The sequence below is a fragment of the Mus caroli genome, chromosome 17, assembly GCF_900094665.2.
Source record: "Mus caroli chromosome 17, CAROLI_EIJ_v1.1, whole genome shotgun sequence".
Lineage (NCBI taxonomy): Eukaryota > Metazoa > Chordata > Mammalia > Rodentia > Muridae > Mus > Mus caroli.
In genome coordinates, this window is record NC_034586.1 from 33,009,594 (window position 1) to 33,023,546 (window position 13,953).

General features: G+C 46.0%; 1 pseudogene; it reads left to right on the forward strand.

Annotated features, from left to right (window-relative positions):
• The first annotated feature begins 9,596 nt into the window (after positions 1 to 9,596).
• LOC110283687 lies at positions 9,597 to 10,037 on the forward strand (annotated as a pseudogene).
• Positions 10,038 to 13,953: the final 3,916 nt, after the last annotated feature.

Below are 13,953 nucleotides of genomic sequence, written 5' to 3' on the forward strand. Positions count from 1 at the left end.
TCAAAGGGCAGTCTGGGAACCCTTTTCCTCCATGATTGTTCCTCACTGTGGCTGTGCCTGTGTACGTGGTTTATGAAAAATAGAAGGCAGGAGGAACTGGCCGACCTCCTTATTGCTTAAGAATTTAAGATGGGCTGGAGAGATGGCTTAGCGGTTAAGAGCACAGATTGCTCTTCCAAAGGTCCTCTTAACCATTTCATGCCCTCTTGAACTCTCTCTTCAAAGTTCTTTTCAACTTTCCCTTACGGTACTTGTTGACTATCGGTCTCGTGCCGGTATTTAGCCTTAGATGGAGTTTATCACCCGCTTTGGGCTGCATTCCCAAGCAACCTGACTCCGGGAAGACCCGAGCCCCGCACGCCTGGGGCCGCTACCATCCTCACACCGTCCAGGGCTGGGCCTCGATCAGAAGGACTTGGGCCCCCCACGAGCGGCGCCAGGGAGTGGGTCTTCCGTTCGACACATTTCCCCCGCGGCGGGATTCGGCGCTGGGCTCTTCCCTGTTCACTCGCCGTTACTGAGGAATCCTGGTTAGTTTCTTTTCCTCCGCTGACTAATATGCTTAAATTCAGCGGGTCGCCACGTCTGATCTGAGGTCGTGGTCCTAGCCCCGGGAAGAAGAGAGCGAGGAGGTGGGCGGTTAGAGAGGGCATCTGGCAGCACGGGAGTAGGAGCCCGTCTCAGAGATCCCCGAGAGGCTGGCGGGAGGGGAGGGCGGCGGGGGTGGAGGATCTTACTCACACGCGAGCCCCGGGACGCACAACCCACAGACGTCGCCCCCATGCCCCAGGGAAGCCGGGACACAACGGGTCAGCGAGGTCCTGTCCCTCCCCGAACTGGCAACCCCCGGAGGTGACTCGCTTCTGCACACGAAAGCCGCGGCGTACCGCGGGCCGGCGCCTGAGCGGGTACCGCCCGGGCGAAGGAGACCCGAGACGAAGAAGAGCCATGGCGGCCTCGGGCCCCCTAGCGGCCGCATGCGGCGCAAAGACGCCCACCGAGGGAGGGGGAGGACCGCCTAGTCTGTGTTCTAAACCACTGAGCCATTTCTCCAGCCCTGTCTTTGGTTTTTTTTTTTTTTTTTTTTTTTTTTTTTTTTTTTTTTTTTTTTTTTTTTTTTTTGGTTTTTACGAGACAGGGTTTCTCTGTATAGCTCTCTGGCTGTCCTGGAACTCACTTTGTAGACCAGGCTGGCCTCGAACTCAGAAATCCGCCTGCCTCTGCCTCCCGAGTGCTGGGATTAAAGGCGTGCGCCACCACGCCCGGCTGTCTTTGGTTTTCTTGCTGATAGCCACCTGCTTCTCTTCATGTATTATTTCCTCTTACATCCTTGCCAGAGCTTCGTTTCTCTGTTATGTCCTCCTGCCTGAGATGACCTCCTCACTTAAGCAGCACACCCTGCTGCTTCAGACATCTCCTTTAAGCCTCCCTGTGAGAGCTTTTGGATGTTCTGAGCCAGGCAAGCTCTCCTAACATTATTCACACAGCACTGTTTCCTGTCCCTGTGAGGTTCAGTTTGTGACTCTCCATAATCTTTAATTCTATGGCATGCATGCATTGGTCTTGGTTTATTTTCCTGTGGTATGACAAAATGTTCAGACATAAGCAAGGGCGGAAGTGTGTAGTTGGGCACAGACCCAGGGCATGGCCATGGAGTTGGGAAGCTGGAGCAGCTGGTTTCAGTACATCCACAGGAGGCAAAAAGCTCCAAAGGCAGTGCTTAGGGAACTTTGTTCCTTCTATGAAGTGCTGTTGGGTTCTGAGTGGAGGTGGGGAAAAGTCAATTCAAGCTTAAACATGAAAGCTTTATTTTCTGAGTGCTCAGGGAGTTGGCTAGTTCAGGAGGCTGTATTGCTTATTTAAAGGGCCAAACCACAAAAATAGGCCAGTGGGGTGGGGACTAGGGAGAGCTTCCAGGTCATCCAAATCCCAGTTTGACATTAAGGGTTAAGCAAGGGAGCATATGAAGTAGACTGGGCTTTTCCCAGGACAACTATCTTCAAGGCCTTTAACTCATTCCCTTAGACACTCCATTTGGGAAACTAGATCCTTAATGCATCCTCATAGTTCTTCATCCAGACCTCAAGGTGATAACGGACCAAAAGAGGGTCAGCTGTGTGCAGTTAATGATGGCTTGGCAGGCATCTTGATAATGATGACAGCAGGTTCTACATTTACTGGTTTATAGACAATTAAGACAGTATTTGGAGGGCCAGAGTAGGAACAGGCCCCTGAGTCTGGGAATGTAAACTCAACTTGATCCTGTTAAAGAAAATGGGGAGCTAAATGGGAGAGTTGCTGGCAGCTATCTCATGACAGTGTAAGACAGGGTAGAGGCAAAGTCTGTCCATATTAGGAAAGAGGCTTCCAAACTCAACCTAATGAAGACAATGCCTCCCAGGCATTCTAGAGAGTAACTTACTCTTGATAATTCCTCCAGGCACACCTGGAGCGGACTTTCCTTTAAGACTGGACTCAGGATTCTGTCAAGTTTTAGATCAGTTCTGACCATCACAGTGTCCTTTAGCATTGATCTGAGTAAATTATTTCTTCAATCCTGATGGTGTTTCTGAAGGTCAATTTTTGCTTTTCCCTTTGCCTACACTACTTGTCCCTTGCTGAGCCTGTTTCACTATCAATATCCCTCCTACCTCTCGCTGCTTTCCTGGTGAGCCTGTTCACTCTCTCAGGGCTATAGGAACACCTCCGTAGATCTCAAATCTTTGGTTGTTGTTGTTGTTATTGTTTTGCCTATTCACAGCTTTGTAGAAAAATATTTCAATTATCTGAAAACATACTAGTTTAACTGGGATAATTGTGGTAGGAACAGGTAATGTTCATGGTTTGCAATATTGATATTTCTTCCTCATTTACAGGGAAGGCTTATCAACCCGAGATTACCCCATGAGCAGGAACCACTGGCGCTCCAAGAAGAGGATCCAAGCCAAGGGCACAGCAGCCCTCCTGATGCACAGAGGGACTAAATCTTCCCCAAGGGTTCCCCAGAAGACTGGAAAAAATTAGATGCTGCTCGGGTGACTGTAAAACTCAAGGACATAATCAATGTCCTCTACTACATTTACAGAAGATATTGAATACATTCTTAAAACATCTCTGTCGCTTCTGTCTCTGACCAGCTGAAAAGAGCAATGACACAGCGTTTTTCTCAAAGCAGTTTATTCAGGAACCTTTCAACATGCAAGCAGGAATCTCTCTCCAGCCCCCAATCGCAATCCCTTATATAACCCCTCAACCCTGCCCTATCAGCCCAGTCCACATAATCTCAGTTCATTGGCCTTCGTCAAATGGCCTGATCTTGTGTCATGGTGCGCCTGTGCAGCTCTCACGATGGACGTGGCTTATTTTCGGGTGTATGAGGAAGTCAGGTGCAAGTCATAAGACATGGCTGCAGTCCTGGGCACCATCTTGGGACTACTGCCACACCCGTTCCCCACATCTCCCCCTTTTTTCTTTTTTGGCAGAGAGAATGTCTGTCTTAGGTTGCCCACTGTGGCAATGCCCCTTACTGTCATTGGGATACAAACAGCTTTGGTTTGATCCCTGTCTTAGGTTGGTGACATGCCCAGGGAGTCTTACCTGTCATTGACTACTTCTCTAGCATGCCAAGCCACACTTGAGGAGACTGTCCTGTCTCCACTGCTGCAAAAGCCTGTATCATCAAGACTTGGGTTCTGCGCTGACGAAACTGTATACGGCAAATGCACCAAAAGGCCAGAATGCTGATTAATATCAGACACAGGGCAAGTCCACCAATTCCGGCCCACTCTTTCAAGTGGGAGACAGCTGTAGATCCAGCTGGTAAGTCCTTAAGGTACTGAGATATCGGCAACACCTGCGGATAAATTACTCACAGCCACGGCAGTTTGTACCACAGAGGTAAAGGATATGGCCGCAGCTGTGGCTGCGGTGGCAGAAATTGCTATAGCAGTGACAATGGCCGCAGTAATGCTGAAAATTCCTCTTAGGTCTAAACAAAGTCATAGCAGAAGGAGCTTGAACAGGCCAAGGTACAAAGTGAGGCATCCTAGTAACAACAGCTAAATGATATTCAGATGCATTCCAGCACATACTATAATAACAAATATCACTACTACAATTAACTACATTATTCTCATTAACTACCATTATAAACAATAAACACAAAAGGAAGCCACAAACAAACAGGCGTAGCCTTAAAGGAAGCATTGCACCCTCCAGCAAGTTGAGATACAGAGGTTTCAAACACACTAGACCCATTCCAATAAAAACTTGCATTACCCATGCCCCTCCCACTAGCATACTCAGAGGAGAAAGATCTATGCAACTACCATTCACACCACACAACAACCACACATTTCTGAGAAATATTTTTGAATCATTTGAAAGCACAGCAATCCCCTCAACTGAAGCTGCATCGGTTCCTGCACAGGCGCTATTTCCCCATCCCATGGTAAAAAGGGTAACTGCAGCAAAGCATTAGATGTGAAAAATCGGGGGAACACTTGTGCCAAATGCATCAACGGCATGGGTTTGGGAAACACAGATAAGATTCCCCAATGTGGATCTTCAGTCATCACCACGGGAAGTATCCTCAGCACCAGGAACATCCACGCTGTCCCCATCCCCACTCTGCTCATTTTGGACTGCTCTGGTCAACCGCTCCGGGACCCACAGCGGCTGTCAATGACCCTGAGGAAACACACAAACAGACCCTCTCGCCCAGACCAATTGAGAGTGCTCCTCTCTTACCTGATTCAGCAACTCATTACCTCTCTGGAGTTCTGCGCCACATCTTTATCTTCTATGCAATTTCTCACTAACTTCCAGACGGGCAAAACCCCTTTTGGTAAAACCCCCTGTTCCTCTGCAAATCTCAAGTCCCCATGGTGCTTGGTGCAACTTGTCCCCAAACTGGGAACCTTATAGTCTCAATCCAAGAACTTAACTTGTCCCCAAACTGGGAACCTTATAGTCTCAATCTGAGAATTTAACTCGTCCCAAAACCGGGAACCTTACCTGCGAGCTGCCTTGACTGCGATGAGTTCTGAAGGAAGAGAAGGTTACTGTACGGGCCACCACTTGTCCCTTCTGTCTCCAGCCAGCAAAAAAGAGCAATGACACAGCGTTCTTCTCAAAGCAGTTTATTCAGGAACCTTTCAACATGCAAGCAGTAATCTCTCTCCAGCCCCCAATCGCAATCCCTTATATAACCCCACCACACAGTGTGGGGCTCCATCCTCAGAGTGTGTGGTTCACTAAACTGACTTCCATGATATGGGGCCGGTCCAGAGGCTGTGATGAGGGAATACCACAGTGAGTGTGAGCCTGTGACTGGCGGGACTCCTGGATGTTGCTGGCCAGGAGGGGAGCAGGGCATAGGGTTTGGGACCAGCCAGGTGGAGAAGGGGCTGAAGGTTCAGTGGGCGATGCAGGGGCGGGGCTTCCCCAGTGGAACCCCACTCCACCCAGCTGCTCCTCCCTGCAGAGGCCAATTCCATCAGGACCCTGCAGTCACCAGCTGTTGTGGGGGCTAGAGTGCCTGCCAGCCATAGGAGAAACCCACAGAGCGCCATCAGGCAGATCTAGAGATTCAGGGCGGGTTTGATTCCTGCGGATCTGTGTGGACTTTATAACTAGTGCCCTCAACCGCGGAAGTCCCAAATGTATGCTGCTGAGTGCCACACTGTCCATGCTGAAGCCAGAAACTTCCAGGCTGAAGTCCTAAGGGCGTGCTGCTGACTATAAAGGCCAAGTATGATTTCAGTCTGAGAATGAGAGACATAGAAGGCTTCTGTGACAACCTCCTCCTTATCGCCCCCCCCCCAAAAAAAAGAAAGAAAGAAATAAAGAAAAGGGAAAAAAGAGAAAGAAAAGAAAGAAAAGGAAAAGAAAAAGAGAACTTTTAAAAATTGTGATAAGGGGCTGGAGAGATGGCTCAGCAGTTAAGAGCACTGACTGCTCTTCCAAAGGTCCTGAGTTCAAATCCCAGCAACCACATGGTGGCTCACAACCATCCATACGAAATCTGATGCCCTCTTCTGGAGTGTCTGAAGACAGCTACAGTGTACTTATATATAATAAATAAATAAATATTAAAAATTTAAAAAATTGTGATAAGGATGCTGACCTGACACAGTTGATGGCTTCTGTCAGGGGCGGGGTGAGGAAGGAACCAGGTATCTTTAAGCCGCTGGCTACTGGGAGTTTGACAACATTTCAGTGAGTATATGGGCAACACAAATTAAACTTGGTATTTTTTTCTTTTTTCTTTTTTTTTGTTTTGGGGGAGACTATAAGGGAGGGTCCACTTGGGGGACTGGGACATGAATGGGATTGTGATACATCATGTGAAAATTTCAAATAATCAATAAAAACATTAAGTTATAGTCCTACTGAGTCATTTTTCATAAGATTGTATGCAGAAGAGCTTTCCAAAGCTGTTGAATGTGAAGGCAGCTTATCTGAAAGCTTCCTTTGATCATGGACAGTTGAGGTATGGACCTTAGAATTAGCTTTTATTAAGTGGAAGAATTGAATGCCATGAGAAATGCATGGCCAAATGAACTAACGTGCAGGTCCCATACCCAGTCAGGTGGTAGGCTATGTACAAGGTTCCCTTGTTCATAGCATCCTCATATGTCTGCCAGTTTGGGAGGCACAGAGTGAAGAGTAATTGCTATCTGCATGTCTGTTCTTGGAGACTTTTAGGATGTGGTGCAGACTTTGAAATCTTCCACAGGGCAAGAAAATCCATCCCCGACAGGTGAGACAGGAGGAGTACTCATCTTCCCTGTAGATAAGGAGGGTTTTCCTGGTCAGGTCTACACAGCCAGAGGCAGAAGCAGCAGGTTGCAGTCCCATGCAACCTGTAATGAGGCTAGCACACAACTTACTCCTGTGTGACTGTGCTCCATCGAAGGGAACTACTTGGACCCGGAGACATCCTGCCATGCAAGTGTATTGCACATTTAATCTAGTTTACTCAAGTATTCAATTTCTCATAACCAGTTTGTGTGTGTGTGCGCTTGCTTCCTTATTTTTGTTTTGTTTTTAGAGACAGTTTCTCTATGTAGCCCTGGGTGTTGTGGAACTTGCTCTGTAGACCAGGTTGGCCTAAACTCAGAAATCTACCTGCTTCTTCTTTCCAAGTGCTGAGATTAAAAGTGTGTGCTGCCACCATCTGGCATAACCAGATTTTTTTTTTAAAAAGTATTAATTAATTATTTATTTAATTAAATGTATGTGATTATGCTGTCATTCTCTTCAGACACACCAGAAGATGGCATCAGTTCCCATTATCCCATTACAGATGGTTGTGAGCCACCATGTGGTTGCTGGGAACTGAACTCAGGACCTCTGAAAGAGCCCTCAGTGCTCTTGACTGCTGAGCTATTTCTCCAGCCTGCATAATCAGTTTTTTACACATCCAATTTTGAAAATTATTTTATGTTTAACAAACTTTGAGGTTACTTGTTTTCAGTTACTTTCTTCAGGCTTCACTCTGACAGCAGAAACAGAAGACTATGACAGGGAGATGTAAATTGATCTCTCTGCAACTTTGTCTCTCAATGAAATACACCTTTTCTTAGCGTGAGCACAAATATAATTCTGAGCACATTAAAGAACTGGATCATTTTTAAGGTGACAAATTATTTGTGTATCTACAAATTATTAAATATAGTTTACAATAAACTAGTAACTTGTATAAGATTAAAATGTTGTTCTTACTCTTGCTTCCTGCTTGCTTCTCTCTCGCCCTCTTGGGCTCTTCTCTTCCCCTTTCCCTTTCCTCTCTCTCCATGGTGCTCATGGCTGTGGCCAGCTTCTACTTCTTTACTTTCTCCCTCTCTCTGCCTTTCTCTGCCTCTGTTACTCTCTTGACTCCCTTTCCCATGCCCTGAATAAACTCTATATAAAAAAAATTAAAATTTCATAGTTTTATCCCTGTTAAGTTTGAGATTTGCAAAGTATAATTTTTGAATTGAAGATAATTTAGTATCAAGATACTTATTATTATATCTTTTTGAGACAGGTTCTCTCTTTTACATAGCTCTCACTATCCTGGAACTTGCTATGTAGACCAGACTAGTCCCGAACCCACTGAGATCTGCTGGTCTGCCACCCAAGTGCTGGGATTAAAGATGAAGGGCTAGGATGCCAAGACCAGCCTCCTCTGGAATTTTCCCCAGGGAAAGTTTTCTGGACACGGGTGGGTGGCTCACCGCTCAGGCCAACCTTGCCACTCTCATAACCTTCATGGTGCCAGAGATTTAGCAGGGGCTATCAGCGGCCCCAAATGCATCTCCTCCTTTTTTCTTGAGCCTTGTTGTTACCTTGTCCACTTAGCTTGTTCTGGATACTTAAACTGACAGTTCTAGAAAGCACCTGTCTCCCTTTCAAAGGGCAATCAGGTGTTCTCATCTGGCCTTGTCACTGTGTCTTGTCCTCCACTTTGTTGGATTGGTAGCCTCTCAGGCTCAGAGAACTACCCACACCCCTCAAAAAGGCGGGGGTGGGGTGGGGTGGGGTGGGGGTGGGGCTTGTGGGTACCTGCTGGACTGGTCCCTCAAGCACTCACTTCCACCGCAGGGCAAGGCTGTTGGGGTTTGTTGAGGTCCTCTGGGCAGGCATTCTGCAGGCAAGAGCCTTCCCCACACCACTCTCTCCAATTCTGGTCTCTGAGTTTGGCTCAGTGTAAGAGCCTGAAGACTGCTTACTGAGAGGACCACCTGCGAGGAAGCCCACTGGGGATCAAGTTACATTTCTCCAGACAAGCGCCTCAGATGTGTTTTGCACTCTTCTTTTGGCGTTTCAGAGCCAGAAGTGCAGGTTTATCTCTGATAATCATTTGCAGAAGCAGCAGCTTTTGGGTCCTCTCAGGTACAGCAGCAGACACTGGGCAGACAGGTTCCTACTATAGGCTGGAAATTTCTCACCTCTGTGCTGATAGACTGGACACACAAAATATCAGCAAACACAGACCCAAGTGTCCCCAGCATGCCCTACATTCCGGTAATTGTAGAACAAGGCAGTGCATGAGACAGATTAACGGCTCAATTCCAAACCTCATCTGGGTGTGGGGGAAGAAAAAGAGAAACTAAACTAAACAAAACAAAACAAATTTCTGGATCTGTCTAGAGAAAGTTACCGTCTTTTGCAAATTTTGGTAAAATGGAAATGCTGAAGTTGAAATAGCGAAACGTAAGGAGGGTGGGAAGGGAAGAATGAAAGACAGAAAATTACCGAGAGGAGTTCAGCAGTTAGCACACATCTTGGGGCTGGCGAGATGGGTCAGCGGAAGTCCCACCGGGTAAGAGCACTGCTCCTGAGTTCAAATCCTAGCAACCACATGGTAATGAGCTCTGACACCCTCTTCAGGTGCATCTGAAGTCAGCTACAGTGTACTTATGTATAATAATAAATCTTTGGGCCAGGGGACCCAAGATCTTTTAGCCTTTATGGTCACCTGGGCTCGCGTGCGCACACAATTAGAAATAATAAAAACAGTTAAGAAAGAAAAGAGTATTACAGGCAGTCATCACCTCAGATTGTAGACACAAGGATCTTTCTTGAGCTTCCATCAGGGCGAGGCAGAAATGGCCATGCGGCTGGGCCGAGAGGGAGGAGAGAGCCTGGCCATCCTGGCCATGGCACAGGCTCGCCAGGGGCGAGTTTGCGAAGGCCTGGGAGCTGTACTCTGCCTTCATTGGCCAGTGCGCGAGTCGCGGGAGCAAATGTAGCCCAGAGGATTTGGCCACTGCATATAACAACAGGGGGCAAACTAAGTACTTGAGCGTTGAATTTTATGAAGCCATGGACGACTACACATCTACCATAGAAATCCTGCCCAGCTTTGAAGTTCCCTATTATAACAGAGGCTTAATACGCTACAGGCTGGGGTATTTTAACGAAGCTTTGGAAGATTTTAAGAGGCACTAGACCTCAATCCTGGATTTCAAGATGCTGTTTTGAGCTTAAAACAGACCATTTTAGACAAAAAAGAAAAGCAAAGACGAAATGCCGAGAAAAGTTACTGAAACCTTTAGCTTATTGAGATTTTAACTCAAGATCCTTAAATCTGCGTTTGATTGGCTCTAAGATAGGCATGGAACTATTTTGATTATATGTAAGAGACTGAATTTTAGAAGTGAAAGTAAAATAATGTGCTCATTAATTTTAAGAAAGATCATGTTTGATAGATCTCTTAATAGAGTAAATAAATGATACCGGTGTATGTATGCTATTACAGCAAAATATTTAAATAAATATGTATTATTTTTAGGAAAGGTTTTATTTTTACCACGTGGGGGAAGGGGAAAGAATCCTTCTTGAGCCTGGCGTGGTGGCGCACGCCTTTAATCCCAGCACTTGGGAGGCAGAGGCAGGCGGATTTCTGAGTTCAAGGCCAGCCTTGGTCTACAAAGTGAGTTCCAGGACAGCCAGGGCTATACAGAGAAACCCTGTCTCGAAAACCAAAAAAAAAAAATTCTTGAGAGTCTGTTTGGAGGTTTTAGCAGGTGGACCATAGACTGGTCCGCTTATATTTATGGAGGGTCATCATACTTGTCCTCTGAGCCTGCAGCTTGGGGATAAACCCAGGCTCGTGGAGAGGTGATGAAGGAAAGGAACATCTGCTGAGCTAGCCAGATCAGCAGAATCAATCAACCCTGTGATCAAAGGGTTGACAGATGTTGCAGTGGAATCATCCTCACAACCACAAAGTTCTCTCTCTCTCTCTCCTTTTCTTTCTTTCTTTCTTTCTTTCTTTCTTTCTTTCTTTCTTTCTTTCTTGCTTGCTTGCTTGCTTGCTTTCTTTCTTTCTTTCTTTCTTTCTTGCTTTCTTTCTTTCTTTCTTTCTTTCCGTTCCTCTCCCCTTCTGTTCTTTCCTCCCTCCCTCCCTCCCTTCCTCTCTTCCTCCCTTCTTTCCTTTCTTCCTTTCTTCCCTCCCTCCTTGTCTTCCTCCTCCCCATCCCAAAATGACTTATGGAAGAAAGATGTTCTTATGGTTCCAGAGGAAGAGGGAGGCACAACCTCAGGCAGCCAGAGTCTAAAGCTGAGAGCTCAAATCTTCAGTCATTAGAGCAACCTGGCAATGGGACAAGCCTATAAACTCCCAAAGCTTGCCCTCAGTGACTTACTTCTTCCAGAAGGCTGCAATCTAAAAGTCCCATGACTTCCCGAACAGTGCTACCAACTCGGGGCCAAGTGTTCAAATGCTTGAGCCTATGGAAGCATTTCTGAATCACTGGACAATCATGCTGCTATCGAGCTAATGGACACATCTCTCCTGAACGGTTGTATTACACGAGCCAATGGACACATCTCTCCTGAACGGTTGTATTACACGAGCTAATGGACACNGTTGTATTACACGAGCCAATGGACACATCTCTCCTGAACGGTTGTATTACACGAGCTAATGGACACATCTCTCCTGAACGGTTGTATTACACGAGTGCACAGATTCCACCTGGGTGGTCAATATTACAGCTCTCAGGGTCTAAAGCTGGGACGACTGACCTTAGATGACACAGCAGCTTCCTTCCTGTGATGACACACCCAGATGGTTGTGAGCCACCATGTGATTTCTGGGAATTGAACTCAGGACCTTCTGAAAAGCAGTCCGTGCTCTTAACCACTGGGCCATCTCTCCAGGATGTCTAGTTTTAATGGGAATATAGGTAAATATTCTCTGTTGTAAACTTCTTATTCAATTTATGATTTGAATTTATGTTCGAACTTTTAGAGAAATTTAGTTAAAAAAAAAAAAGGATGCTTCGAAAAAGCATGTACTCTATTCCCCTAGAAAAATACAAAAAACTGGGAATGATTACATTGCATGGCATTAATACATCAAAGCAGGAGGAGAGAGCAAGATTGGGAGGAGAAAGAGTAGGACATCAGAGTAGAATAACTTAGAAATTAAAAGGGGACTTAGGGGCTGGAGAGAGCAGTTAAGAGCACTGACTGCTCTTCCAGAGGTTCTGAGTTCAAATCCCAGCAACCACATGGTGGCTCACAACCATCTGTAATGGGATTTGATGATCTCTTCTGGTGTGTCTGAAGACAGCAACAGTGTACTCATATACATTAAATAAATAATATTTTTTAAAAGAGGGGAGGACTTAAAATTAAGATAAATTATTATTTTTTTTTGGAGGATTTCTGGAGAGAGAATTTTTGGAGAAGTTTTAGAGAAGAGGAACTTAGGAATAAAGATTAAGAAACCCTGTTGCTCCTGCTGGGCCTGTTGGCACACGCCTTTAATCCCAGCACTTGGGAGGCAGAGGCAGGTGGATTTCTGAGTTTGAGGCCAGCCTGGTCTACAAAGTGAGTTCCAGGACAGCCAGGGCTATACGGAGAAACTCTGTCTCGAAAACAAACAAACAACCCCCCCCCCAAAAAAAAAAAGGAAAGAAAGATTAAGATAACTTTTCAGTGTTTCTTTTTCTTCCTTACACTTTCACTCACAGTCTGAGCTGCTAAATTACTTCAAGATAAGAACAAAGGCTACTTAATCTACCGCTGTTTTATACCTAGGTGCTAAACACAAGAGACTTGCGGTTTCTGGCCTCAAAGGAATTCAGTGAGGCGTGTCAGCTATCGCTGCAAAACCACTTAGACATAAGACAGGTAAACGTTTTAATATTAAAAAACAACCCTAATTATCTCGCTAGACCAAGTCTTGCCTCCGCTGCCACGCCCTCCCACCACCACCCCTAACCCCGCAACCCCAAAACGAGAACAACAACGTTGGCGCTGGACTCCAGCATCTAGTATTGAAAACGATGTGAAGATGAAGTATGTCACATTGAAAAATTTAAAACATGGTGCTCACAACAAACATACACGCAAACAAACCTGAGGCTAGAAAAGAGGTGGGTCAGAGGTTAAGAGCACTTGCTGATCTAGTAATGGACCAGGGTTCAGGTGTCAATTCCCACATCCAGCAGCTCACAATTTCCCATAGCTCCCGTTTTAAGAAGTGCTCCAGACATAATCTTGCTTACCTCCATTGTGAAGAGGTAATCCAATTTCCCCATNGTAATCTGGATCTATCACTCCTCCTAACACGGTTATTCCTTTTTTAGCCTGTTGGTTTAAGGGCATTAGAAGCCCAAAATGACCAGGGGGAAGTCTGAGCTTCCAATTCAATGGAATNTTTGTTGTAGCTCCTGGTAGGAGCACTCCCCTCTCTGGAGCTAAAACTTCTAAGCCAGCAGAACCTAGAGTTATGGGGACAGGAAGCAAAAATTTTCCTAGAGGGTCANTAGGAGTGATAGTAAGTGGAACTATTCCCTTTTCCACCCCTTGATTCCTGGACCCATGAATCCTGGCTATGGGTGAAACTGTACCATATATCGAGCGCTGATTCAAAGCATATACTGCCTTCTGAAGCATATACTTCAGCATATACTGCCTTCCTTGGGCACACAAGGTCACACTGTGCACATATACTCAAGCGGGCACACACACTACCCATAAATACAATATTTGTTTTTGTTTTTGTTTTTTATTTCTCTGTGTAGCCCTGGCTGTCCTGGAACTCACTCTGTAGACCAGGCTGGCCTCGAACTCAGAAATCTGCCTGCCTCTGCCTCCCAAGTGCTGGGACTAAAGGCGTGCGCCACCACGCCCGGCTCAATACATAGGTTTTAAAAAGCAGTGTAGCCATGTCTTGAGTACGAAGTCATTTCCGGTGAGGGTTAGATCAGAGGATTCTGACCTAACAATATTAACCTCTTGATTAGTTCATACTATGATGGCATTGTTGAGAATTAGGGGGTGGTAGGAAGTGGTGTTGTAGTGCCAGGGAAGGGTTGAACACCCCAAAAATCATACAAGAGCAAATCATAACAGGGTTTTTTTATTTGAGCTAGCTCGGGCCCCAAAGCACACCGCTGTCACGCAGGACCGTTTTGGTGATGAGGAGCCCCAACCACCTATTAGGCC